Consider the following 27,817-nt stretch of genomic DNA (forward strand, 5'->3'; position numbering starts at 1 on the left):
CAAGTTGATCCTTGATCTAACCTGGAGTCAACTTTGTAGTGTGTGTATTTCAGGTGACATGATGAACTATGTTTACAAAGGCAATATGAGGATATGTTCAAAATTCAACAGAGAAGTGATATTGCAGGGGATAGAATAATTGAGCAATTGCAGTTCTGAAGGGAATCAGAGAGGTTACTAAGAACATGAGAGGGAAAGTTAGAGAAATGAGACTGATGGGATTGCTTGGAGAACTGGCATAGACTTAATGAGCTGAATAGCTCCTTGCTGTGGCCACCAAAATATGGCAAGACTGATAATGCAGTATATTCAATCGGTTTAGGGGAGGCAACTAGTATTCAAGGTACAGTTGCAACGTAAGAGGGGTTGAGGTGTGCTGAATGTAAAGAAGCAGTAGGCACTGTATAAAAGTACAATAATAGAGTTGATTATGTAGTGTGAGCTTTTAAGAACCTGCCATAGCAGCTCAGCAAAAGCACAGATGATCAAAAGTTATTAAAAAATTACAACTGTCTTTCTTTTATGTCTATAGATTGTGGACAAGTGTGGGGGAAAGAAAAACAAGAGATGGGATGTTTATTCACCAATACCTGCCAGATTTGGACTGTTGGGATAAGAGGATCTGAGGGACAACTTCTTTTACTCAAAGGGGGCTGGGTATACTGAATGAGCTGCCAGAGGAAGTGGTAGAGGTAGGTACAATTACAATGTTTGAAAGATGCTTAGACACATACATGGATAGAAAAACATTTAGATAAGGAGTTCCCAGTCTTCTTTATGCCATGAATCCTTACCATTAGCTGAGGGGTTCGTGGACTCCTGGTTGGGAACTGCTGGTTTGGAGGAATATGGATCAAACATAAGATATGGGACTAGCTCAAGTAGACAACTTGGATGGCTAGCATATACGAGTTGGGCCGCAGGACCTGCTTCCATGCTGTATAGCACTATGTTGCTAAAAAGCTACACAGTGATCAACGTGACTAATACCATCCAGTATTATAGATTTACTTGGTGATAACATATTTAAATAGAGGCTAAAAACTCAGAACTTCAATTACACCCTTGTATGTCCATTGTTGCTTTTGCTGCAACATTAATGCAACAGATTTACAAATCTGTAATCTACATAGAGAAACTGCACAAAACATAAAACAATTCTATAAATCCTCCCAAAAATGCAGATTAATGTATGTTTTTATTTGTATTCATTACATTCACAAAAGAAGTACTTATATTTTCATAAATTTCAAGGCATTCAAGTACTGATGACCAGAAGTCACTATATGAGGAAAGGTTGAGCAAACTAGGGCTTTTCTCTTTGGAGCAAAGGAGGATGAGAAGAAGCTTGAGAGAGGTGAACAAGATGAAAAGAGGCATTGATGGAGTGAAGGTGGAAATGGCCAGAATCCAAGAATATCTTTTTAAGCTGAGTAGAGGAAAGTTCTGGAATACCCTACTTAGTGGTAGAGACTAATACATTAGAGACATTAATGAGGCTCCTCGATAGGCACATGGATGAAAGAAAATTGAGGATTATGGACTGTGTAGATGGGGAGGGTTAGATTGATCATGGATTGGTTAAAAGGTAGGCACAACATTGTGGGCTGAATGGCCTGTACCATGTTGTGCTGTTCTGTTTTCTATCAGGGGTTCCCACTGGTACCAAAAAGGAAATGTGATCATAGACAGCAGTGGAATGACAATACATTCATTATTAAAGTTGACGTTGATTGAGGAATAAATATTGATCAAGTTAAAAAAAAGCTTTGGTTTCTTGGAAACAAAGTATCTGTCAACTTAAGTATCTGCAGTGATGATGCCGTTGAGGCAAAGGGAGAGAGGGGATTGGGGAAGATTGTGGGATGGAGGAAGGCTTCATTGCATCCAGATTAGATATTCCATGCCAGCATTAAATCTGGGCTCCTAGAGCTGAATCTTCAATCATGTTTGACAGCTTGTTCCTCAGGCTAAACATTTTCTTTTCCTATTATTTTAGTTAAAATGATCAAGCAGAGATGTTCTCGCTCAAAGCAATAACACAGTGGCAGATCACTGGGAACGTAAACCATCAATATTCAACTAGGGAGAATAGAGGCGGCTGCTGTAGATATTCAATTGGCGTTCCTTGAACTCAAAGGATCGTAAGGGGATCACAGATCTCCCATCACCAGCTCTGAGCAATCTAGAGCAATACAGCATGGATACAGACCTTTTGCCCCAGCCAAAGAATGCTGACCATGCAGCCATCCAGGAAATACCAATTTCCAACATTCAGCCCATATCCCTCCAAGCCCCAGGTCTCCATTCACCTATTGTAACTACCTTTACCATTTCTTATTCAATATACTCACCACAGTCTGTGTGAAAATCTTACCCTCAGGACCCTTTTAAATTTCATGTGCAGCTGTTTTATTGTTTGCTGTACTCAAAACATCTTCTGCAATGGCTACACCCTGTTGCTATCAGAGCTGCCCAAAACCCAAGATCTGGATTCCCTAACCAAACCACTTCAAGTCTCCACATCCATCACGTCCCACAATAAACTCCTAAACCTACAATGTCCTAATCTAGCCTAGTATCAAATTTTTATCAATGGCCCCTCTACCCATTAAATAGTCATACATTATCCTTGTACAATAGTGTCCTGAGAGTGTGATAAACTTCATACAAAAGCCTCTCAAGTACACAGAGAAAAAAAATTGTGTAAAGCAGCCAGAACTGTTTAGGAAGCACGGGAGATGTTTTCTAAAATCACAGATCTAGTGCAGAGTCACAAATCTTCTCCTGTAACAGCCCACATAGATTAACCAGGCAGTAACTGTCCAGACATACTTTACAGCTGAGATCTATCTTTCTGCAGTCTTGCCTCCAGCCAGCGGTACTGTGCCCTCATTCCTGAAGGACACAATACTGACACTGTTAACAACAGAAGACAATCAAACCATCAAATCAAGGAGTTAGAAGCGTTGAATTTACAACCTGAAAACTCTGTAACAAGGTATTGTTGGATGACGGAGAGGAGTAAAAGTCTCATTGTAATGGCCAGTTGTAAATTGGAATTTACAGCTAACGTGTGATAAATCAGGGAAGCTGAATCCTCGTTGCTTTTTGTTCTGCAGTCTGTTTTACACAGTCGACTAGAATAAGTACAAATGTAAATGAAAATCAAAAGTACTGCAGAAGTTCAAAATCTAAATTAAAAGCAGAAAATACAGGAAAAACTCAGCAGGTCAGACAACATCTCAATCCTACCCCACCAGCTCATTCAAAGATACGAGAGATTTAGTTTCCACTGCCTTCCCTGAAACAAAGATCCTATATTACTCATCGCTCAGCTGGGTCTAGTTCTTTGGAGACTCTGCCCCATATGCCCCAGCTTTTCTTTCATTCATCGTTCAAAAACCTCAAGTCATGGTGCCTTACTTTGTCTCTTCTTCCCACCTATTCTGATTATCCCCATTCATATCAAAGTTAAAATTTCCTATTGAATCCACCCTGCTTTTACCACAGCAACACACAAAGAACTGGAGAAACTCAGCAGGTCAACAGCAGATATGCAGGGAATTAACAGTTGACATTCAGGCCGAGATACTTCAACATGATTGGAAAGGAAGAGGAATAAAGTTTTTTTTAAAAGGGGGCTCCAAAGCCAAGAAATAGTTGTCAGTGTAGGATCAACTATACCTGGGGACGTAGAAAGATTTACAACACATCTGTCCGATTGTGGCACTAATGTAATACAATGATTGCAGAAAAATAAACTGTTCCCTTTTGTTATGTGAACTTTTAGGGACAATCAGGACAGAGATAACAGAACTAGATGGGTTAAGACTCCATCACCACAATACAAACTCCAACAATAGTTCTAAATTTACAGATGAATCCTCACCCCTCAATATATCTCCTCTTATATTGACCTATTCCAATTTTAAATACTACAGACCTTGTAAACTGGCATAATTACTTCCCAGGTTTGACTGCCTTGCAGCTGTATCTCACTAATAGCAGCCACGTCAGACCCTATAAGTTAAATTTACACCTGCAATTCATCCAATTTATTCTTTAAATTGTTCGTCTGATGCAGCATGAGATTTAAAAAGAGCTCGAGGACTTTTAGTTCTTTTTGCTGGGTTTCAATCATAACAATCGATTGACAAAGGCCAATAAAAAGGAGTTGGGCTTAAGTAGAGTGGCCATTGTGGGAGTGGGCCAGAATGAAGACTGGCCAATGTCAGTGTTCAGCTTTTGACTCACATAGCATAGACTAGAAGAGGTGAAGGCTCTAGGTATGTCTCTGGTAAGTTTCTTTCTTCCTTTGGCTATTAGTCCATAGCTAGTGCAGTGCGAATGGATCCAGGGTTAGTGGTATGACAAACTCCGGGATACCACCAGTCTCCGTGATAACTACATCGGCACAAGGTCTATACAGGTGCAGCCCCTTTCAAACCGTCTTGGGGAACGGGAGCTGCAGCTTATGGAGAATGGGGAGGTGGTAGGTAGGAGCCACAGGGAGGTAGTCACCTCTAAATTTCAGGAGCTGGGTGACTATCAGGAGAGGGAAAGGGAATGGGCTGACAGCTCAGAGTACCTCTCTGAGTACCTCAGAGACAGCCATCCCCTTCAGTAATAAGTAAACCGCATGTGTTACTGTTCCTGGGCAGGCTGATTTGTGTGACCTACCAAGGGTAAAACTACAGCAAACAGGACTCTGGCACTGAATCTGACTTTGTGGTTCAGAAGGGCGGGGGAGGGAGCAGAATGCAGTAGTGATAGGAGATTCCATTAGAGAATCAGAAAGAAGGTTCCGTGGAAGTGAAAGAGACACCCAGACGGTACGTTGACTCCCAGGTGCCAGAGCCAGGGATACTTGGACGGAGTCCAGGGCATTCTAAAGGGGGAGGGTGAACAGTCAGAAGCCATGGTACATAGCGGTACCAACACCATAGGGAGGAAAAGGGATGAGGTCCTGCTAAAGAGAATATAGAGAGTTAGATAGAAAGCTGAAAAATAGAAGCTCTAGGGCAGTAATCTCTGGATTGCTGCCTGTGCCACATGCCAGCGAGGCTGACTTGGCAGGTAAATGTGTGGCTGAGAAACTGGTGCAGGGGGCAAGGTTTCAGACTTCTGGTAATTGGGGTGTCTTCCTGGGAAGGCATGACTTGTACAAAAGGATGGCTTACACCCAGACTCGAGGGGGACCAACATCCTTGCAGGCAGGTTTGTTAGAACTTAGGAGGGCTTAAAATTTGGCTGAGGGATGGGAACAGGAGTGATAGGAGAGAGGATATACAAGCAGATGCAACATGAAGTGAGACCGTCAGACAGAATAGGTGGATGATAGGGCAAACTTAGACAGTGAGACGGGTTGAAGTGTGTCTTTAAATTAAATAGTAGGTTCAAATGTTCAAGAATTTGGAAAAGTGAGGATGAAGCAAGAGGAAAGGGGAGTGCAAGAGAGATTACAAAAGTCTCCAGAACAAATAAAGAGACAAACAGGGATCAGAATTTAACTTCTGGTAACATGGTGGCAAAATTGAAAAGGGTAATGAATACAAGACTAAAGGTGTTACATTTGAATGCACACAGTAGACAAATAAATCAGATGATCTTGTACTGCAGTCAGAAATTGGCAGGTATGACTATTGGCACCACTGAGTTGTGACTGATAGAAGATCACAATTAGGAGCTTAATATCCATGGATACACATTGTTTCAAAAGGACAGGCAGGTAGGCAGAAGGAGTGGGGTGGTTCTGTTGGTAAAATATGAAATCAAATCCTTAGAAAGAGGTAACATAGCATCAGAAAATGTAGAATCCTTATGGGTAGATTAAGAAACTGCAAGGGAAAAAAACACCCTAATGGGAGTAAACATAGAAACAAAGAAAATAGGTGTAGGAGTAGGCCATTCGGCCCTTCGAGCCTGCACCGCCATTCAGTATGATCATGGCTGATCATCCAACTCAAAACCCTGTACCTGCTTTCTCTCCATACCCCCGATCCCTTTAGCCACGAGGGCCATATCTAACTTCCTCTTAAATATAGCCAATGAACTGGCAGAGAATTCCACAGATTCACCACTCTCTGTGTGAATAAGTTTTTCCTCATCTCAGTCCTAAAAGGCTTCCCCTTTATCCTTAAACTGTGACCCCTCATTCTGGACTTCCCCAACATCGGAAACAATCTTCCTGCATCTAGCCTGTCCAATCCCTTTAGAATTTTATACGTTTCAATAAGATCCCCCCTCAGTCTTCTAAATTCCAGTGAGTATAAGCCTAGTCGATCCAGTCTTTCTTCATATGAAAGTCCTGCCATCCCAGGAATCAATCTGGTGAACCTTCTCTGTACTCCCTCTGTGGCAAGAATGTCTTTCCTCAGATTAGGGGACCAAAACTGCTTAGGTGTGGTTTCACCAAGGCCTTGTACAACTGCAGTAGAACCTCCCTGCTCCTGTACTCAAATCCTTTTGCTATGAATGCCAACATACCATTTGCCTTTTTCACCGCCTGCTGTACCTGCATACCCACCTTCAATGATTGGTGTACAATGACACCCAGGTCTCATTGCACCTCCCCTTTTCCTAATCGGCTACCATTCAGATAATAATCTGTTTTCCTGTTCTTGCGACCAAAGTGGATAACCTCACATTTATTCACATTAAATTGCATCTGCCATGAATTTGCCCACTCACTTAACCTATCCAAGTCACCCTGCATCCTCTTAGCATCCTCCTCACAGCTAACACTGCCGCCCAGCTTCGTGTCATCCGCAAACTTGGAGATGCTGCATTTAATTTCCTCATCTAAATCATTAATATATATTGTAAACAACTGGGGTCCCAGCACTGAGCCTTGCGGTACCCCATTAGTCACTGCCTGCCATTCTGAAAAGGTCCCATTTACTCCCACTCTTTGCTTCCTGTCTGCCAACCAATTCTCTATCCACATCAATACCATACCCCCATACCATGTGCTTTAAGTTTGCACACTAATCTCCTGTGTGGGACCTTGTCAAAAGCCTTTTGAAAATCTAAATATACCACATCCACTGGCTCTCCCCTATCCACTCTACTAGTAACATCTTCAAAAAATTCTATAAGATTCGTCAGACATGATTTTCCTTTCACAAATCCATGCTGGCTTTGTCCGATGATTTCACCTCTTTCCAAATGTACTGTTATCACATCTTTGATAACCGATTCTAGCATTTTCCCCACCACTGATGTCAGACTAACCGGTATATAATTCCCTGGTTTCTCTCTCCCTCCTTTTTTAAAAAGTGGGGTTACATTAGCCACCCTCCAATCCTCCGGAACTAATCCAGAATCTAAGGAGTTTTGAAAAATTATCACTAATGCATCCACTATTTCTTGGGCTACTTGTTTAAGCACTCTGGGATGCAGACCATCTGGACCCGGGGATTTATCTGCCTTCAATCCCTTCAATTTACCTAACACCACTTCCCTGCTAACATGCATTTCCCTCAGTTCCTCCATCTCACTAGACCCTTGGTCCCTTACTATCTCTGGAAGATTATTTATGTCCTCCTTAGTGAAGACAGAACCAAAGTAGTTATTCAATCGGTCTGCCATGTCCTTGTTCCCTATGATCAATTCACCGGTTTCTGACTGTAAGGGACCTACATTTGTCTAGACCAATCTTTTTCTTTTCACATATCTATAAAAGCTTTTACAGTCAGTTTTTATGTTCCCTGCCAGCTTTCTCTCATAATCTTTTTTCCCTTTCCTAATTAAGCCCTTTGTCCTCCTCTGCTGGTCTCTGAATTTCTCCCAGTCCTCAGGTGTGCCGCTTTTTTTTGCTAATTTATATATGAACAGTAGCCAGGATGTGCTCTACAAATTATAATGGGATATACAAATGACATGTAAAAAGGGCAATGTCGCCATAGTCATGAGCGATTTGAATATACAGGTAGATTGGGAATATCAGGCTAATGCTAGATCCCAAGGGAAGGAATTTGTAAAATGCCTATGAGATGACTTTTTAGAGCAGCTTGTGGTTGAGCTCACTTGAGAAAAGGCAATTAGATTATGTGTTGTGTAATGAACCAGATTTGACTAGGGAACTTAAGGTAAAGGAACCCTTAGGAGACATGATCATAATATGATAGAATTCACCCTGCAATTTGAGAGGGAGAAGATAAAGCCAGATGTACTATTATTACAGTGGAAAAAAAGGGAATTACTGAGGAATGAGAAAGAAGCTGGCCAAAATTGGTTGCAAGGGGACACTAGCAGGGATGATGGCAGAAAAGCAATGGCTGGCGGTTCTAGGATCAATTTGGAAAGCACAGATCCTAAAGACAGGATGAGGCAACCATAGCTGATAAGGGAAATTAAAGACAACATTAAAATAAAGATGAGGGCTTATAATATACAGTAGCAGAAAATAGTGGGAAGTGAGAGGATTGAGAAAGTTTTAAAGAGCAATTGAAAGCAATTTTTAAAAAGTAATAAGGAGAGAAAAAATAAAATATAAAAGTAAACTAGCCAATAACATAAAAGAGGTTTTATCAGATATATAAAGAGTAAAAGAGAGGTGAGAGTGGATTTCAGACTGATTGGAAATGATGCTGGAGAGATAGTAATGGAGGAGAAAGAAATGGTGTATGAATTGATTAAGTATTTTGCGTTGGCCTTCACTATGGTGGTCACTCAGAAATTTAAGAGTGCCAGTGGGCAGAAGCAAGTGTAGTCACTGTTACTATGGAGAAGATGCTTGGGATCGTGAGTCGTGGGAAGGTAGATAAATCACCTGGACCAGTTGGATTAAATATCAGGGTCTGAAAGAGGTAGCCTTAGAGACTGTGGAGGTATTAATAGTGATCTTCCAAGAATCACTAGATTCTGGAATTGTTCCAGATGATTGGAAAATTGCAAATGTCATTCTACTCTTTAAGAAGGAAGAAAGGCAGAAGAAATTATTTTTTTCTCTCTAAATCGTCGCTAGAGGCTGAGAGTGAAGGAGTAAGGAATCTTGGAGAGAAGCCTTTTTTTTTCCCCACTGCTAGGGAAAAAGAGGCTGGACTGCGCAGGTGCATGACGTCAAACCAGTAGAATGCCAAAAGTTTAAAAAAGCGACCACCATATCCGGTGGGCAGCGCTGAAAGCGGACAGTGGAGTGACAGGGAGCAGAGTGGGATGGCATGGGCTCAACAGGCTTTGGCGTGAAGCGAGGGTAGGTTCCGGTAAGTTTTGTTTTGTTCGTTCAGAATAGACAGAATGCCAGGCAGGATGTTGGAATGCTCCTCTTGCAGGATGTGGGAAGTCAGGGACACCTCTGGTGTCTCTGACAACGATACCTGCAATAAGTGCATCCAGCTGCAGCTCCTAACAAACCACGTTAGGGAACTGGAGCAGGAGCTGGATGACCTCTGGACCATTCGGGAGAATGAGGAGTTTATAGATTGTAGTTTCAGTGAGGTAGTTACGCCAAAGGGGCAGCACACAGGTAATTGGGCTAATGTCAGGCAAGGCAAGGGGTAAAAAGGCCAGGCAGAGCAGGGTTCCCCTGTGGCCATTCCGCTCAACAAGTATAGCAATTTGGATACCGTTGGGGGGGGGGGGGGATGACTTACCTGGGACAAGCTACGGCAGCCGGATCTTTGGCACTGAGCTTGGTTCTACAGTGCAGAACGGAGGGTGGAAGGAGAGGCGAGTGGTAGTGATAGGGGACTCGATAGTTAGATACAGTCAGGAGGTTCTGTGGTCATGACAGAGACTCCCGGATGGTTTGTTGCCTCCCGGGTGCCAGGGTCAGGGATATCTCTGATTGCATGCACAGCATTCTGAAGTGAGAGAGTGATCGGCCAGATGTCATGGTACACATCAGTACCAATGACATAGGAAGAAAGAGTGAGGAGGTCCTGAAGAGTGAGTATGGAGAGCTTGGTAAGAAGTTAAAAAGCAGGACCTCGAGGATGATTATCTCAGGATTGCCACCTGTGCCACACGCCAGTGAGGGTAAGAGTAGGATGCTCTGGCGGATGAACACGTGGCTGAGGAACTGGTGTAGGGGGCAGGGTTTCAGATTTCAGGATCATTGGGACCTCTTCTGGGCAGGCTGGACCTGTACAAGAAAGAAGGGTTACACCTACAGGGGGACCAATATTCTTGCAGGGAGTTAGTGCTTCTGGGAAGGGCTTAAACTAGATTTGCAGAGGGATAGGAACTATAGCAGATAGTGGAGCGGGGGTGAAAATAAATGATGCTAAAAGTTCATGCAAAGTCACAAATAGAAGGTCTGTGTGTGGTGGTAATAATCTTGAGGTGTATTGTGGGGAAGGCAGATGAGCTGAAGACGTGGATTAACACATGGAATTATGACATTGTAGCCATTAGTGAAACTTGGCTACAGGAGGGACAGGACTGGCAGCTTAATGTTCCAGGGTTCCAATGTTTCAGACGTGATAGAGCCGGAGGGATGAAGGGTGGAGGGGTGGCATTGCTAGTCAGGGAAAATGTTACAGCAGTGCTCAGACAGGACAGGTTAGAGGGCTTGTCTACTGAGGCCATATGGGTGGAGCTGAGAAACAGGAAAGGTATGACCACATTAATGGGGTTGTATTATAGACCACCCAATAGTCAACGAGAATTGAAGGAGCAAATCTGCAGAGAGATAGCAGACAACTGCAGGAAACATAAAGTTGTGATTGTAGGGGATTTTAAATTTCCACAAATTGATTGGAACTCCCATACTGTTAAAGGTCTAGATGGGTTAGAGTTTGTAAAATGTGTTCAGGGAAGTTTTCTAAATCTATATGTAGAGGTACCAGCTGGAGAGGATGCAATATTAGATCTTCTATTAGGAAACGAGTTAGGACAGGTGAGGGAAGTGTGTGTAGGGCAACACTTTGGTTCCAGTGATCATAACATCATTAGTTTCAAATTCATCATGGATAAAGATAGATCTGGTCCTCGGGTTGAAGTTCTAATCTGGAAAAAGGCCAAATTTGAAGAAATGAGGAACGATCTAAAAAGCATGGATTGGGACAGGTTGTTCTCTGGTAAAGATGTGATAGACAACTGGGAGGCCTTCAAAGGAGAAATTTTATGAGTGCAGTTTGAATGCTCCTGTCAGGATTAAAGGAAAAGTGAATACGAATAAGGTACCTTGGTTCTCGAGGGATATTGGAACTCTGATAAAGAAGAGAGATGTATAACATGTATATGCAACAGAGAGCAAATAAGGTGCTTGAGGAGTATAAAAAGTGTAAAAAAACTACTTAAGAAAGAAATCAGGAGGGCTAAAAGAAGTTATGAGGTTGCTTTGGCAGTCAAGGTGAAGGGGATAATCCAAAGAGCTTCTACAGGTATATTAAGAGCAAAAGGATAGTAAGGGATAAAATTGGTCCTCCTGAAGATCAGAGTGGCGGCTATGTATGGAGCCAAAATAAAATGGGGGAGATCGTAAATGGTTTTTTTGCATATGTATTTACTAAGGAAATTGGCATGGAGTCTATGGAAATAAGGCAAACAAGTAGTGAGGTCATGGAACCTGTACAGGTTGAAGAAGAGGTGGTGCTTGCTGTCTTGAGGCAAATCAGAGTAGATAAATCCCCAGGACCTGACAGGGTATTCCCTTGGACCTTGAAGGAGACTAGTTTTGAAATTGCAGGGGCCCTGGCAGAAATATTTAAAATGTCGGTATCTACGGGTGAGGTGCCAAAGGATTGGAGGATTGGTTGTTTAAAAAAGGCTCTAAAAGTAATCCAGGAAATTATAGGCCGGTAAATTTGATGTCAGTAGTAGGTAAATTATTGGAAGGAGTACTAAGAGATAGGATTTACAAGTATTTAGATAGGCAGGGACTTATTAGGGAGAGTCATCAGGGCTTTATGCATGGTAGGTCATGTTTAACAAATCTATTAGAATTTTACGAGGAGGTTAAAAGGAAAGTGGATGAAGGGAGGGCAGTGGATGTTGTCTACATGGACTTCAGTAAGGCCTTTAACAAGGTCCCGAATGGGAGGTTAGCTAGGAAGATTCAGTTGCTAGGTTTACATGGTGAGGTAGTAAATTGGATTAGACATTGGCTCAATGGGAGAAATCAGAGAGCGGTTGTGGAGGATTGCTTCTCAGAGTACAGGCCTGTGACTAGTGGTGTACCACAGGGATCAGTGCTGGGTCCATTGTTATTTGTCATCTATATCAATGATCTGGATGATGTGGTAAATTGGATCAGCAAATTTGCTGATGATATAAAGTTTGAAGGTGTAGTGAACAGTGAGGAAGGTTTTCAAAGCTTGCAGAGGGATTTGGACCAGCTGGAAAAATGGGCTGACAAATGGCAGATGGGAGTTTAATACAGACAAGTGTGAGATATTGCACTTTGGAAGGACAAACCAAGGTAGAACATACAAGGTAAATGGTAGGTCACTGAGGAGTGCAGTAGAACAGAGGGATCTGGGAATACAGATACAAAATTCCCTAAAAGTGGCATCACAGGTAGATAGAGTCGTAGAGAGAGCTTTTGGCACATTGGCCTTTATAAATCAAAGTATTGAGTATAAGAGTTGGAATGTTGTGGTGAGGTTGTATAAGGCATTGGTGAGGCTGAATTTGGAGTATTGTGAGCAGTTTTGGTCACCTAATTACAGGAAAGATATTAATAAAGTTGAAAGAGTGCAGAGAAGGTTTACAAGGATGTTGCCGGGACTTGAGAAACTGAGTTGCAGAGTAAGGTTGAATAGGTTAGGACTTTATTCCCTGGAGCATAGAAGAATGAGGGGAAATTTGATAGAGGTATTTAAAATTATGATGGGTATAGATAGAGTGAATGCAAGCAGGCTTTTTCCACTGAGGCTAGGGGAGAAAAAAACCAGAAGACATGGGTTAAGGGTGAAAGGAAATGTTTAAAGGGAACATTGGGGGGGCTTCTTCATACTGAGAGTGGTGGTAGTGTGGAATGAGCTGCCAGATGAAGTTGTAAATGCGGGCTCACTTTTAACATTTAAGAAAAACTTAGACAGGTACATAGATGAGAGGGGTATGGAGGGATATGGTCCAAGTGCAGGTCAGTGGGACTAGGCAGAAAAATGGTTTGGCACAGCCAAGAAGGACCAAAGGGCCTGTTTCTGTGCTGCAATGTTCTATGGTTCTAAAGGAAATTATAGGCCAATTAGTCTGACCTCAGTAGTTGATAAGATGTTGGAGTTGAATACTAAAGATGAGGTTTCAGGGTATTTGGAGGCACATGAGAGGCCAAAGTCTGCACAGCTGCCTGCCTGAGAAATCTGTTGGAATTCTTTGAGGAAATAACAAGCAGGGTAGACAAAGGAGAGTCAGTGGATGTTGTTTACTTGGGTTTTCAGTTGGCCTTTTGATAAGGTGCTATACATGATGCTGCTTAATGAGATAACAATCCATAGTATTACAGGAAAGATACTAGCATGGATAGAAGATTGGCTGACTGGCATGAGGCAAAGAGACGGAAAAAAGGGGCCTATTTTGGTTGGCTGCCAGTGGCTGCCATAGATGATCAGCCATGATCTCAGAATGGCAGTGCAGGCTCGAAGGGCCGAATGGTCTACTTCTGCACCTATTGTCTATTGACTAGTGGTGGTCTGCAGGGGCCGATGTTGGGACCGCTTCTTTTCACTTTATATGCCAATGATCTGGATAACAGAATTGATGGCTTTGTGGCCAAGTCTGCAGAAGATATGAAAACAGTTGGAGGGGCAGGTACTGTTGAGGAAGCAGAGAGACTGGGGAGGGCTTAGACAGACTGGGAGAATGGGCAAAAGTGTGGCCGATGGAATAGTGTAGAGAAGTGTATAATCATGCACTTTGGTAGGATGAATAAAGGAATAGCCTTTTTTCTAAACAGGAAGAAAATTCAGAAATCAGAGGTGTAAGGGGAAGTTCTCATGCAGGATTCCCTAGATGTTAATTTGCATGTTGAGTCAGTGATAAGGAAGACAAATGCAATGTCTGCAATCACTTTGAGAGGACTTTTATATAAAAGCAAGGATGTAATGCTGAAACTTCACAAGGGACTGGTCAGGCCACATTTGAAGTATTGTGAACAGTTTTGGGTTCCTTTTTCTGAGAAAAGAATTGCTGGCATTGGAGAGTGTCCAGGGCAGCTTCATGAGAATGATTCCAGAAATGACAGGGTTAACATATGAGGAGCATTTGATGGCATTGGGCCTGTATTTGATGGAGTTCAGAAGAACGAAAGGGGATCTCATTGTAAAACCTATCAAATATTGAAAGGCCTAGTTAGAAGCAATGCAGAGAGAGGATGTGTCTAGGAGTACAAGTGTTTAGGACTAGAGGGTATAACCTCAGAATAGAAAGGCATTCCTTTAGAACAGAGATGAGGGAATTTCTTTGGCCAGAGGGTGGTGAGTCTGTGAAATTCATTGCCACAGAGGGCTATGGTGCTCAAATTATTGGGTATTTTTAAAGCAAAGGTTGATAGGTTCTTAATTAGAATGGGGGTCAAAGGTTACAGGGAGAAAGCAGGATAATGGGATTGATAGGGACAATAAATCAGTCTTGATAGAATGGCAAAGCAGACTCTATGGGTTAAATGCCCTAATTCTGCTCCTACATTTAATGGTCTTATGATCTCATTAAATTGTGTGTTTATGGAAAAACAATATTTTGGACCACCCACTGTCACCTATTATTTTAATCACATTCCTTATTTTGCCAGATTGCAGTCATAATTGTTCCTCTGCCTCTATCACTTCCTCAAAGTTCAAAGTAAATTTACTGTCAAAGTACATATATGTCTCCATATATAACCCTGAGGTTCATTTTTTTGTGGGCATACCTAATAAGTCCAATAACCATAATAAAACCAATGGGCATACAACCAGTGTGCAAAAGACAACTATGCAAATACAAAGAGAAAGAAGAAATAATAATAATAAATAAATAAACAATAAATATTGTCAACAGCACATGAAAAGACATTGAAAGTGAGTCCATAAGTTTTGGGAACATATCAGTAATGGGGCAAGTGGGGGTGGAGCCAAGGACGATGATGGCACCTAATGGTGACTCCTTTGCTGCATCTTCAGAATCAGCTCTATTTCTATCTTTGATATCTCTTTTTTCCCTTTCAAGCTCTTTCAAAGTCCCTGACCTGGAGTTACACGCAGACTTTGGCTCTTTGCGAAAATGGGATCCGCTCTCAGGGCCTCACAACCAGCAGCAAAGACATGGCCTGGGACACTAATACGCCTTCAGGGTGCCGGATTTTCGTGGCTCTGGACACGGGCTGTTTCAAGGCCGGTGCCATTGCCTGATGTGTCATGGGAGTACACAGAAGATCAAAAGCAGCGAGCTGGATACTGGCTGTGTGTCCAGGGACCCGAGTTCTTTGGGCACAGAGCTCGTAAAGAGCCATGCAACAGACTCTTAACTCCATGAATCAGTGAATTGTTTTGGTATGTCTCCCCTCTCACTGTGAAACGGGGACGGGGAGAGTGAGGGAGGGGGGAGGGGGAGAGGGACTGTGCTATGTCGAATACTGGGTGACCAGGTAGTCTTTGTGTCTTTATTGATGCTTTGCTGCACGCTTGAGTGCTCGGTGGGGGGTACTGATGCTTTTTGCTGGTGGGGGAGGGGGGCTCATTGCTTTGCTGCTGCTTACACGTGGAGGGGGGTTTTGGTGGGGGGGGCTTTGGGGTTCTAACATTTAACTGTCACTCATTCTTTGGGGTACTCCTCTGTTTTCATGGATGTTTGCAGAGTGAAAGAATTTCAGGATGTATATTGTAAACATTTCTCTGACATTAAAGGCACCGATTGAAATGAAATTCAGTGAAGTTATCTGCTTTACTTTAAGAGTCTCTGGAAGCTCATTCCATATACTGACCACCTTTTGCATGAGGTGTTGTCCTTTGCATCCCTTTTAAATCATTCCCCTCTTAGTTTAAACCCATGTCCTCTAGATTTGCACTCCCCTACCCTGCAGAAGACATTCCGGCTATTCACCATATCAATGCCCTTGATCTGAGTATCGGTGGAAAGCAAATTGGCTGAGGTTTGTTCCCCTGATGACTTTCTCACCTCAGTTGGTTTGGTCACTCATTATACCAACATTATTGTTCTTTCTCTGAGCATTAACTTAGCAAGGCTGAGTGAATTTTCTGCCCTAGTGGTGTACAACCACGAGGTGACTTGACAGGGTTTGGAGTCAACATTCAGAATCTAGCCCTCATGAAGTTATTTCCCCCAATCATCCATCGTCCTCTAACCCTCCCCAGTCTGTCTGTCCATCCCACTGGCCACGAAGGTGCTGGGAGTTTGGGTGACAGATATGAATGGAAGAACACTGCTGAAAAATATGACACAGGTCTCCATCTGCTGCTGAGATCTTTGGAGGGTCAGCTGGGCTGGGTCTAGCCTCCTCTAGACCATGATTGAGACCGGGACTGTAGTTGTGTGGTCTAATCACTTTCACTCCTCGGCTCTAGAAGCTGCTGCTCTTCACGTACGTCCCACTGCCTTGTTTCGGTAGGTCAAATTAAATCATTTCAAGGTTAAACTCTGAGTAGAAACCATGTAGTGTACACTGCCGTTCGTGTTAATAACATAGTGAGCTGGCGAGGAGTTTTATTTTGCATTCATTCAGGTTAGTTTTGCTGGAGGCGGGTGATCTGGTGCTTCACTGGCCTGCAGAAACCTTGAGTGGGTGAACGCAGCTCTATAACCTGAAGTTCAGTACCATTGTATAATTCAGTTTGACCTGAGATCCTGTTTTATTCTATCTTGCAGCAGGACAGAGAAAATGAAAAATAGTAATGGAAGATCTGGGGGATAGAAGTCATGCACAAACCATATTTCAGAGCAACACCTATTACTGCCCCACTTGCACAGTACGGTGTACTCCAATCTCCTGCACTCCCACAGCTAACTCTTCATTTTCTTTCATAGGTGCTAACTCGCTGATCCACCAAGGTTATATAAGCATTACAGCTAATTTAGTGAACTAACACCCAGAGCCCTGCACCAGTGGGAACACAAGAGATGACTGGAATCTGGAACAGCAAACAACATGCTGGAGAGACTCAGGGTCCTGCAGCAACAGTGGCAGGAAGGAAATTGTTGACGTTTTGGATTGAAATGTTGACAATTTCTTTCCTCCCTCAGATGCTGCATGACCCGTTAAGTTCTTCCATCATATTGAGTGCTGGCCCACACTAATATCTGGAGCCAAGAGTCTGACGCTCAACCATGGCAGCTGGGGATGCTAAATTCATCTAATTAAATAAATCTGCAATTTAAAACAATACCGCTATCAGTAATGGTGACTACAAAACCCCCACTGATTTATTATGGCCCTTTATCTGATCTGGCCTGTGTGGGACTTAGGAATCAAACAATATTTTGACTCTAAATTTTCCCTCAAACATGATAAAAATCTGTTTAGTTCTGAAGAATTAGGGAACGATAATAAACTGGCCTCGCTGATTACGTCCATGACTGATCAACAAATAGGAAAAAAGAACACTTTTTAGCATTTCAACTTCGCATTTTTCAATATGCAATTTTCCTTTTCTTTTAAATTATATAACATTTCAAATATTGCTCACACATCCCACACACAAAGTCCATCATTAATTAGTAAAATTAATTAATACATTTTGGTTTGCCTTGTTATGTTCTGTCAAAGCAAAATAAAATGAAAATCTATGGATGGAATTTATTTGTTTCTCATCTCTTTAAAATAAACTTGAAGCCTATAATGAGATGAGGAACAAGAGAATATCCGCAGATGCTGGAATTCCAAGCAGAACACACAAAATGCTGGAGGAACTCAGCAAGCCAGGCAGCATCTACGGAAAACTGTATAGTCAATGTTTCTTGGCCTGAAATGTTGAACATACTTTTTTTCCATAGATCTGCTGGTCTAATGTGATAAGGAAGCCTTATAATTAACTATAAGAAAAAACTGTAGAGCCACAGATATGGGCCTCTGAGCCCAACTCATCCATGCCAGCCATGGTGCTTTCATGTCTTTCATGGCTGCATTTAGCCTACAACATTCCAAATTCTTCCTACTCATTACTGGTCCAAATGTCTTTTAAACATCATAACTGTATCCACCTCTATAACTTCTTCTGACAGCTCATTCCATATACCATTACCCTTAGTGTGGAAAAAAGTTATCGCTCAGGCTTCCTCGAAATCTTTCCACTCTCATTTTAAACGCATGCCCTGCAGTTTTAGTCTCCCCTTCCCTGGGAAAATAGACCATGACCATCCATCTTATCTGAACCATGATGACCTTTAAAGTCACTCCTTTGCTCCAAGGTAAACAATCTATTCGATCGTTCCTCAGATCTCAAGCCTTTCAGTCCTGGCAACATCTATGTGAATCTTTTCTGTACCCCCTATAGCTTAATCTCATCCTTCCTCTAGTATGGCGACCAGAACTGCATATGATATTCCAGGTATAATCTCCCCAACAGCTTGTACAGCTGTAACATGATGTCCTAACTCATAGACTCCATGTCTCGTCAGATGAAAGCAAGTGAACCGCATCGGATCGATTCCACGAACGTAGCAAGTGTGCATGCAGCCAATCCATCGCGGGTTGAATTGATCAGCCCTCCTGCCTGCAGAGGGTCCTCTTTTTTCACAGGGGGTTTCGAGCAAGCATGTTTTTGTTTCAATGGGCCAAGTTCACAGCTTCCCCAGCCACAGGTTGCCCAGCGTGCACAGTGGCTAATAAGATTTAGTAAAAACATTTAATCCTACTGCTCTGTGCACATGCAACAGCAAGCCATAGGTATTCTTCAGCCCTTTGTTCACCCATATAATTACAGTCGTTGCTTTTTGGTTTCAGCACTCTATTATAACTTCTGCACTGTTAAAGTTTAAACCTCTATTGGATTTTGGAGGAAATACATGCCCTCAGGGTCCCAATGACTGCATGCTCAGTAAATCAATCAAATGAAAGCCAATAAATCAGAGCTTTTTAAAATGAAAGAGCTCAGTCATTCACAAGGAACGTTAATCTATGGTATTGCTTCCCATCCACACCACCCCACCCCTTCACTGCCGGGCACTTTTGTCAGCTCCGAAATATGCCAACACATTTGCTCCACTAATATTGGGCTTGTGGTTCAAACATAATGGGATTTTCATTTCTGAGACACAAGTAACAGATTGGTGATCCATACTGAGCAGATATGGAATCAAAAAAAGACTGATGCAGGATGGCTCATTGCAAGCTGCTCTCTGCAGGTCAATTCTATACCTACTTTTAATAAAATCATTCTACTCTCCAATACACCGTACTGATTTGATCTGCATAAACAGTTTGCAAGTCAAGTTTTCGCACTGTTCCTTGGTAGATGTGACAATAATAAACCCCAATGCCAAGATATTTCCAATTTCATACTTCTTCTGTGACTAAGTGTTGCAACAGATTTCATAGTCCATCAAGGTCAAGGATAACGTCTGAGCATTCCGAGGAGACTCGCAAGGCCCGAGTGGGATGCACCTGCCCTGCCACAGGTCGGACAGGAGGTATTAATGGAGTCAGGGGCTCCTTTCACAATTTTCACTTGCTCTTTGCATGCTTCCAAAGAAGAGAGGGTGACATGATAGCATAGCAGTTAACATAACACTTTTACAGTGCCAGCAATCTGCTGCAAAATGAGATTTCACATTCTCCCCATGACCAAGTGGTTTTCCTACAGCTGCTCTGGTTCCCTTCCATGTTCCAGAGACATATGGATCAGTAAGTTAATTGGTCACATGGTGTAACAGGGTGGCACAGGCTCCCCAGGTGGAAAGGGCCTGTATCTTGAAATAAAAATAAAAGGATAAGAGACTGAAGCTTCCCAGTGTCTTCCAGGTTGTCCCTTCTCCATCTTGATCATTTACAGGACAGGAATTCCCATGAGTTGATGATGCTGTTACAACTCTCTCTCCCCCACCCCCCCCCCCCACAAGGAGGCTTTTGAAACTTTCTTGAATTGCTACTCTTGTTCCCCTGGTAATCTCTTGTCATGAAGTTTGCAGGGGGCAGCTTGCCTTGAGTGAATGGTCTTGAGCAGGAGAGCGATCTAACCAAATGGGTAATTAGAACCTCAATAGTTGTTGAGGATGCTGAGGTGGGAGTGGGCACCGACTTTGATTACATATCCTGTCACTGGATATTACAACAGTACACCCAGGCAGTACAAGGGAAAACATTAACAAAAAGCAGACTGAAGTGGTGCAGTTACAGAAAAAAATGTAACGCAGGCAGACAGCAAATTGCAAAGCTATAATGAGGTAGATGGCGAGGTCAAGAGCCTATCTTATTGAGAAAGGTTGTAGTGTTATAACAGCAGGAAAGGTGCCTGCTGGTGCTTATTTTCAGGCATCTTCTGCCCATTCGGGGTAGGGGGTGGGTGGAGAGAACAGAGACTGTCCGTGGTGGGTGGGATCCTTGCCTACGCTTCTCACTGCCTCAGTAAAATGGAGTTTGTGTCCACAACCCTCTGCTCTGCAGTTTCTTGCTGTCAAGGGCAGAGCAGTCGCCATACTGAGCGGTGATTCATCAGTGATGCACCAATAAAAATAGGTGAGGATCGAAGGGAACATGCCAAATCCCTTGCTGGTCCTGCGAACACTGAAAAGAAAATGACACCTGCCATCGTTACCAACAAGTTGTTTCACCCTTGCGTTCTTTCTACCCACCACGTGAACTTTTGCAACTTGGCCTTCAAATAATGGGGCAGACATTTCCAATCCAGCAACCTCCAGCTGTTGGTTATTCTCCTCAAAACAGTCCTCCGAAGAGGCCAGACACAGAGGGGACTCCACGGTTCCTGTGGGTGAGATGTGTCATAATGCCTTTGATACACGCAAGGCCATTGGCATTGATTTACTGGCTGCTGCAGCATTTTTGTTGTTGCCATAGCTTTCAGGGGACACACCACTGACCCATTGAATGAATTCTTTAGTTCTAATTTTAGAGTCTTCTGCTGATGTAACTCCACAAGCAACATTTTTTAAACCAAAACGTCATAATTCTCTTGTAATTACTTTTGCACGAGGTCAAAGGTGTAAAGCACTGGAAATGACAGTGGCACCAGTAAGGGGATAAAAAGGAACTGTGCAGCAGGGATGGGCTTCAGTTCAAACAGAGACCAGTCAGCTGGCAGCAAGAGTAAAGCTCTCACTAAGCTTTAAGATTAAACAGGAGGATCATCAGGTGAAGGTGATGAAAGCCTGAAGACATCCTTGAGATGAGAGGAAAGATCAGATCAAAACCAAATCAAGGGTGACGTTATTATTAGTCAGGGAACAAACAGAGTTGAAAGGTAGAATTTGAAAGAACTGTTTGAGATAAAAGAGGATAGCCCGGGAAATAGATATTTAACTGCCCACCCAAGAAAATAGGCAGGAATATTCTGCAGTGAGGAACCAGGATCTATAGGAGTAATTGAAACACGGCTTTACAAAAAAAAAGGGAGTTGACAGCATAATATTATAGATTATAGCAGAAAGGGAAGAAACAAAAAAAAAACAAGAAAGAAAGAAACACTGCATTTTGTAGTGTGAAATGAATGAGATCAGATCCAAGCTTTAAGTGTAAAGGAGCACCTGGACAATAACGATCACAACATAGTAAGCTTTAAGATAAATATGGAGGGGGAAAAAAACAAGCTAAAGCGAAGGACCAAGTAAATATTTTTAGTTTATATTTCAAAGTGTGAGGATTACCAACAAGGTCAGATGTTATCATACCTCAATTTTCCCTAAACAGAGTGCCTTACTTGGCCATTCTGTCTAGGCAACTCTCTCTGCGAGTTTAAGGCACATATAGGCCAGGATTTCCTTCCTGAAAGGCATGTCCTCGCAAGGATATTAACAGAATTTAGAAACAAACTGATTTTAAGTGAATGCTGATGAGAATGGAACTTGTGAAGGTGAACTGGGAGATAAAGAAAAAGAGCAGGAATAGGAAGCAAGTGATGTTCAATTAAGTCTATGATATAGCTACCTTATAAGTGATAGATATCCCAGTAAAATGATAACACTGTGAATGAAGAGAAGGGTAGCCTGAAACTAAAGAGAGACATTCATCAAGGACGCAGATGTAAAAGGGAAGGAAGGCAAATCGGAGGATGAAAAGGATAGGAATCAGGAAGCAATGGACAAAATGCAAAACATAACTATCCAGGAATAGGATAAGGACATTTTCTACACCATGCATAAGCTGAAGGGTAGGACCACCAGCAAATATGCATAAGTTAAAGGAAGGAACAGTGAAAGCATTGATATTAAAGAATGATGGGCATGACATTAGAAGGCAATAAAAAGAATAATTTCGTCCCCCTCCACTAATGTCCCTCCTAGCACTTATCCCTGCAATCAGAAGTACTGCACCTGCCCAATCACCTCCTCCCTCAGCTCCATGCAGGGCTCCAAGCAGAGACAACACCTCACTTGCGAATCTGCTCCGTGTCACTGTATCCGGTGTTCCCAATGTGGTCTCCTCTATAATGGTGAAACCCTCTACAGTGGTGATTTGGGAACCGCTTTTCCGAGCACCTGCAAATGGCAGGATTTCCTAGTGGTGAACCATTTTAATTCCAATCCCCATTCTGACATGTTGGTCTATGGCCTCCACTACTGCCACGGTGAGGCCACTCTCAGGCTGGAGAAGCAACACCTCATATTCCGTGTGGGTAGCCTCCAACCTAATGACATGAACATTGATTTCTTTGACTTCTGGTAGTTTTCCCCTCCTCCTTCCACCTTCTTTCATTCCCCACTTTGCCTCCCCCAACTCTTCTCCCCACCTATCACCTTCCTCTGGTGACCCTCCTCCTTCCCTTTCTCCCATGGTCCATTCTCCTCTCCTACCAGATTCCTTCTTCTCCAGCCCTTTACCTTTTCTACCCATTACCTCCCAGTTTCTTACTTCATCCTCCCATCTCCTAGTTGATTAGCTTCACCTATCAGCTTATAGCTTGTACCTCTTCCCCTCCCCCCCCCCCCCCCAACCTCTTATTCTGGCTTCTTCCCCCTTCCTTTCCAGTCCTGATGAAGGGTCTGGGCCTGAAACATCGACTGTTTTCATTTCCATAAATTCTGCCTGACCTGCTAAGTTCCTCCAGCATTTTCTGTGTGTTATTCTGGATATCCAGCATCTGGTGTTTCAGGAATGACAACTGCCAAACTAACTAAGTATCAAGCAGAGAGAATCCCTGCTCCAGATCAATCAGATCTGTATGTAATGAAGAAAAAAACCTTGGGGAAGAGAAAACACAAAGATTATTGTATTTATATACTAAAAAAAAGAGATAATTTATAAGACTATAAGACATAGGAACAGAATTAGGCCATTTGGCCCATCGAGTCTGCTCCGCCATTCAAACGTGGCTGATCCTTTTTTTCCCTCCTCAGCGCCACTCTCCAGTCTTCTCCCATAACCTTTGATGCCGTGGCCAATCAAGAACCTATTAATTTCTGCCTTAAATACACCCAATGACCTGGCCTCCGCAGTGGTCTGTGGTAACAAATTCACCACCCTCTGGGTAAAGAAATTTCTCCGCATCTCTGTTTTAAATGGATGCCCCTCTATCCTAAGTCTATGCCCTCTCATCCTAGACTCCCCCACCATGGGAAACTTCCTTTACACATCAACATTCGAAAGGTTTCAATGACATCTCACTTCATCCTTCTGAATTCCAGTGAGAACAGGCCCAGAGCCATCAAACATTCCTCATATGATAACCCTTTAATCCCTGGAATCATCCTTGTGAACCTCATCAGAATCCTCACAAATGACAGCTCATCTTTTTCTCAGATAGGGAGCCCAACACTGTGATGGAACAGCCTGACTGATGGATCATGAACAGTCTGCCTATTGTCAAGTGTTCAATTACCTAATAGAAAAGCATTTAGAAATTGAAAAATATAACAAGATCAGCACAAATTCCAAAAGGAAGCTTTTTTGCAGCCTGACATCGCCTTTACTGGAACCAGCTGAACTCCCAGTTTCCAGTGTTGACATAGGCCCAAAACAGCAGTACCTTCTTTCAACCACTATCACCAATGCCTACTGCCTCGTGGATACCTGGGACAGATCACATGTCCACAGGCTACAGCCTACACTGGGTTAAACCTGATGCATGCACGTGAGGCTCAATCGTAAGGAGGAAAAAAATTCAGCTGCTGGAAGTCAAAGTTTGTTATTTATTTGGCAATCTTAATGTTTTTCATTGTTTTTTTTTTAAGTGGGTCTGATTTACTGTCTTAATTGTTTAAAAGTCACATTTTAAATGTTCCTAATTTGTTCTTAAACAGATTCATACAGTTATTAAATGTGCATGACAAATATTCAATTGGTCCAACAATATTGTGGCTTTTGAGCCTGGGGCAAGGCTTCACCAGCTGTTCAAGCCATCTTGTAACTGTAGCCAGCTGCTTGCACTGACATCGCTGCCATTTGGCAGCTGGCCATACCAGAATGTTGGCAACTGGGATGCCTGCAAGAGACTGAACTGGGAATTGCATCAGAAGAGTGAGAAGCCAGTGTTCCTAAAACTTCAGAAGATCTGCCCTTTTATATCTGACTGACCATGCAGAATTCTTAAAGTAATATCAAAGTCAAAACTGATTGGTTGTCATAAACATAAGCAGGTACAGGTAAACACAAGTAACAGCTTACTTGCAGCAGCACTACAGCTTCTTAGCACAGGCAGAATGGTAGTGTAGCAGTTAGCCTAACACTTTACAGTACTCGCTGTGAGATTGGGGTTTGATTCCTGCTGCTGTCCGCAAGGAGTTTGTACGATCTCCTCTTGACCGCGTGGGTCTCCTCCATATGCTCTGGTTTCCTCCCACATTCCAAAAGATGTACGAGTTAGAGTTAGTAGGCATGCTAGGTTGGCACTGGAAGCCTGGTGATACTTGAGGGCTGCCCCCCAGCGCATATTCGGACTCTGTTGGCTGTTGACGCAAAGCATTTCACTGTATGCTTCATCATTCATATGACAAGTAAAGATGCCTTTTACCCTCAATGAGTAGATAAACAAAATATAAGAGATACAATTTGTCTCTTGTTACGTATCCCGTAACTGGATAACTTACCAGCAAAGATAGAGACGTCTGTTGAAGTCTGTTGTCATTATTTTCAAACATTTTTATTTATAAAAGGGACACAAAAGTAGGGTTAATACATACGTTCAGATAGTGCACATCGTCAACATTCAATCTAAAGCGTGGGTATAGTAATAATCATCATTAAGAAGTGAGCTCTGCTGGTGTCTAGGGGTTAATAGATTGTCCGTTGGAAATATAAAAGTCACTCTGAAAGTCTGCAGGCCTCAGCCCTTTGAAAATCGCTGGGTTTTGCGTGGGGCGACCGAGAGAGAGAGATTGGGGGAGAAGAGAAAGAACTTGCCGAGTCTCGATGAATCTTCCGTGAAATCGGGGGAGCGTTGGTTTCCTCTCCCCGATGTTAGTTAAAGCGGTTTTCAGCCACAGATTCCAATCCCGGAATCTAACGCACGTGGCTTCCTTCAGAATGGCTTCCCGCTGCTGCGGGACCACTCTCTCGTGTCTTCTGGGTATGTCTGAGGGGCTGTCCCCCTGAGACTGTCCTTTATACTTCCTCACAGGGTCGCAGGTGTCAATCAGGTTGGGATGATGCAACCTCTCTCTCAACCAGCCCACCTTGCCCGAGGGCTTTTCACGTGGTCTCCATGAGACAATAGTCGCTGGCATCTTATTCTGTATCCTGGGTGGGAAATGCAATTTTGCACGTTTCTCTCTCTCTCACTTCCTGGGTCTACTGACCCCCCCCCCCCCCCAATCAACGGGTGCTCTTGCGATTCTCACAAAGGAGGGGGCTGGGATCATAACACTCTAAAATGAATAAACCCTTCTTAGGCTTATATCCGGGCACAGTTATCGATTTTAATCAACATTTTGATGACACAAACTGCCATCTTCATTAGGGATGATACCTGAGCATGTCTAGTCTGGCGGTATTTATACCCCTGTCTTCCGTCCCCCCGATTGGTTAGTCCTCATCCAATCAGGTTCCCAGTGTCCTACCTTGTTTACAATCGAATTCCAGTTCTTACTCAGAGTAAGACCTTCATCTTTGTTAAAATTCTTTTCCTCTAGTTTTATTTCAATGGCTTCCTGTACTAAGTAGTCCCAAAAGCCATTGGCGTGGCACAATAGTTTTGTCATATACGCCAGGAAAGCACTAGATCCTTTTTTTTTTACAATTTGACTCTGATTTTAATTCTTGGATTTTCATAAAGGCTTTGTAAATGAACCACATGGCAGACTTGTGCTTAAGCCCAGGATTGGATCTGGAGTAAAATCATATTGTCCGCCTTTACATTTGTGTACTGATAAATGATAACAATCAATCTTCAATATGTGTGATTTAGGAACAAAGTGACTTTAAAAGGTGAGCAGGGGTTAGAGTCGAAAATATGCAGCACAGAAACATGTTGTTCAGCTCATTGAGCCCACATTGGTCATCAAGTATCCATTTGCGCTAAATCTACATTGATCCCAAATTCCCATCAATTCTACCATTCACACTATTGATGGTGATCAACTAAAACTACCAATCCACAAGTCTTGAAGATGGTGGAGGAAGTTCAAGAACCTAGAGGAAACCCACACGGGCACAGGGAGAACACGCAAACTCCACACAGAGTGCATGCTCGTGTCTGATTGTGTCTGGTAGAATCTCTGCTATCTGTGCCATGTGTAGCAGTCGAAATTGAGAGGATGTGCCAAATAGCGGGATTGATAGGACCAGATGGCACAGCTTCAGAATACAAGGATGTCCCTTTAGATTCAGAGATGGGGAGGAATTTCTTTCAGCCAGAGGGTGATGAATTTGCGGAATTCATTGCCATAGACCATTTAGGAGGCCAGGTTATTGGGTGTATTTAAAGTGAAGGTCGATAAGTTCTTGATTAGTAAGTGTGTCAAAGGTTACGGAGAAAAGGCAGGAAAGTTGGTTTGAGAAGGAAAATAGATCAACCATAATGGAATGGTGGAGCAGACTGAATGGGCCAAATGGCTGAACTCTATTCTGATCTCTTATGGTCTTATATGAGTTCCAGTTACTGATACAGGAAAACATTAACAAAAGGATAGAGAGTTTTATAGAAACAAAAATCTCTAGAATTATATCACAAATTGGAGGTTACAAGCATTGTGGCAGATTGAATGGGGGTGTTATCTCTAGAAATAAAATAGTGACCAGATAGAGGTCTTGAAATTAATGCAGGGTTGATGCCAGTGGTAAGAAAGTAGCAAGATATTTTCATGTGCCAACACCAGAAGCTGGTACAATGTGTTATGGAGGCTCCAATGCACAGAAGCTGCAATGGGTTGTACACTCAGCCAGTTCCATCACGGGCACAAGCCTCCTCACCATCCATCATTAAGGACCCTCACCATCTGGCACAAGCCCTCTTTACTACTATCAGGAAGGAGGTACAGGAGCCCGAGGACCCACACTCAATTCAGGACCAGCTTCTTCCCCTCCACCATCAGATTTCTGAACAATCCATGAAAACTACTTCATTATTCTATTTTTTGTCCTGTCAATTTTATAATTTGTAGCAATTTTATGTATTTGTGCTGTGCTGCTGCAGAACAACAAATTTCACATCAAATTTTAGTGATAATAAACTTGCTTGTCAAAGTTCAAAGTAAATTTATTATCAAATATATGCATATCACCATATAGTACCTTGAGATTCATTTTCTTGCAGACATTCACAATAAATACAAAGAAACACAGAGTCAATGAAAAACTACAAAGATTGACAAACAAACAATGTGC

General features: G+C 42.7%; 1 protein-coding gene across 2 annotated transcripts in view; it reads right to left on the reverse strand.

The window, feature by feature from the left end:
- The window catches only part of ptprn2 (protein tyrosine phosphatase receptor type N2), a 1,015,920-nt gene that overhangs the window by 540,104 nt on the left and 447,999 nt on the right, over positions 1-27,817 (reverse strand). The gene's annotated exons all lie outside the window — the stretch shown is intronic.

This window comes from Hypanus sabinus, chromosome 6, assembly GCF_030144855.1.
Source record: "Hypanus sabinus isolate sHypSab1 chromosome 6, sHypSab1.hap1, whole genome shotgun sequence".
Taxonomy (NCBI): Eukaryota; Metazoa; Chordata; class Chondrichthyes; order Myliobatiformes; family Dasyatidae; genus Hypanus; species Hypanus sabinus.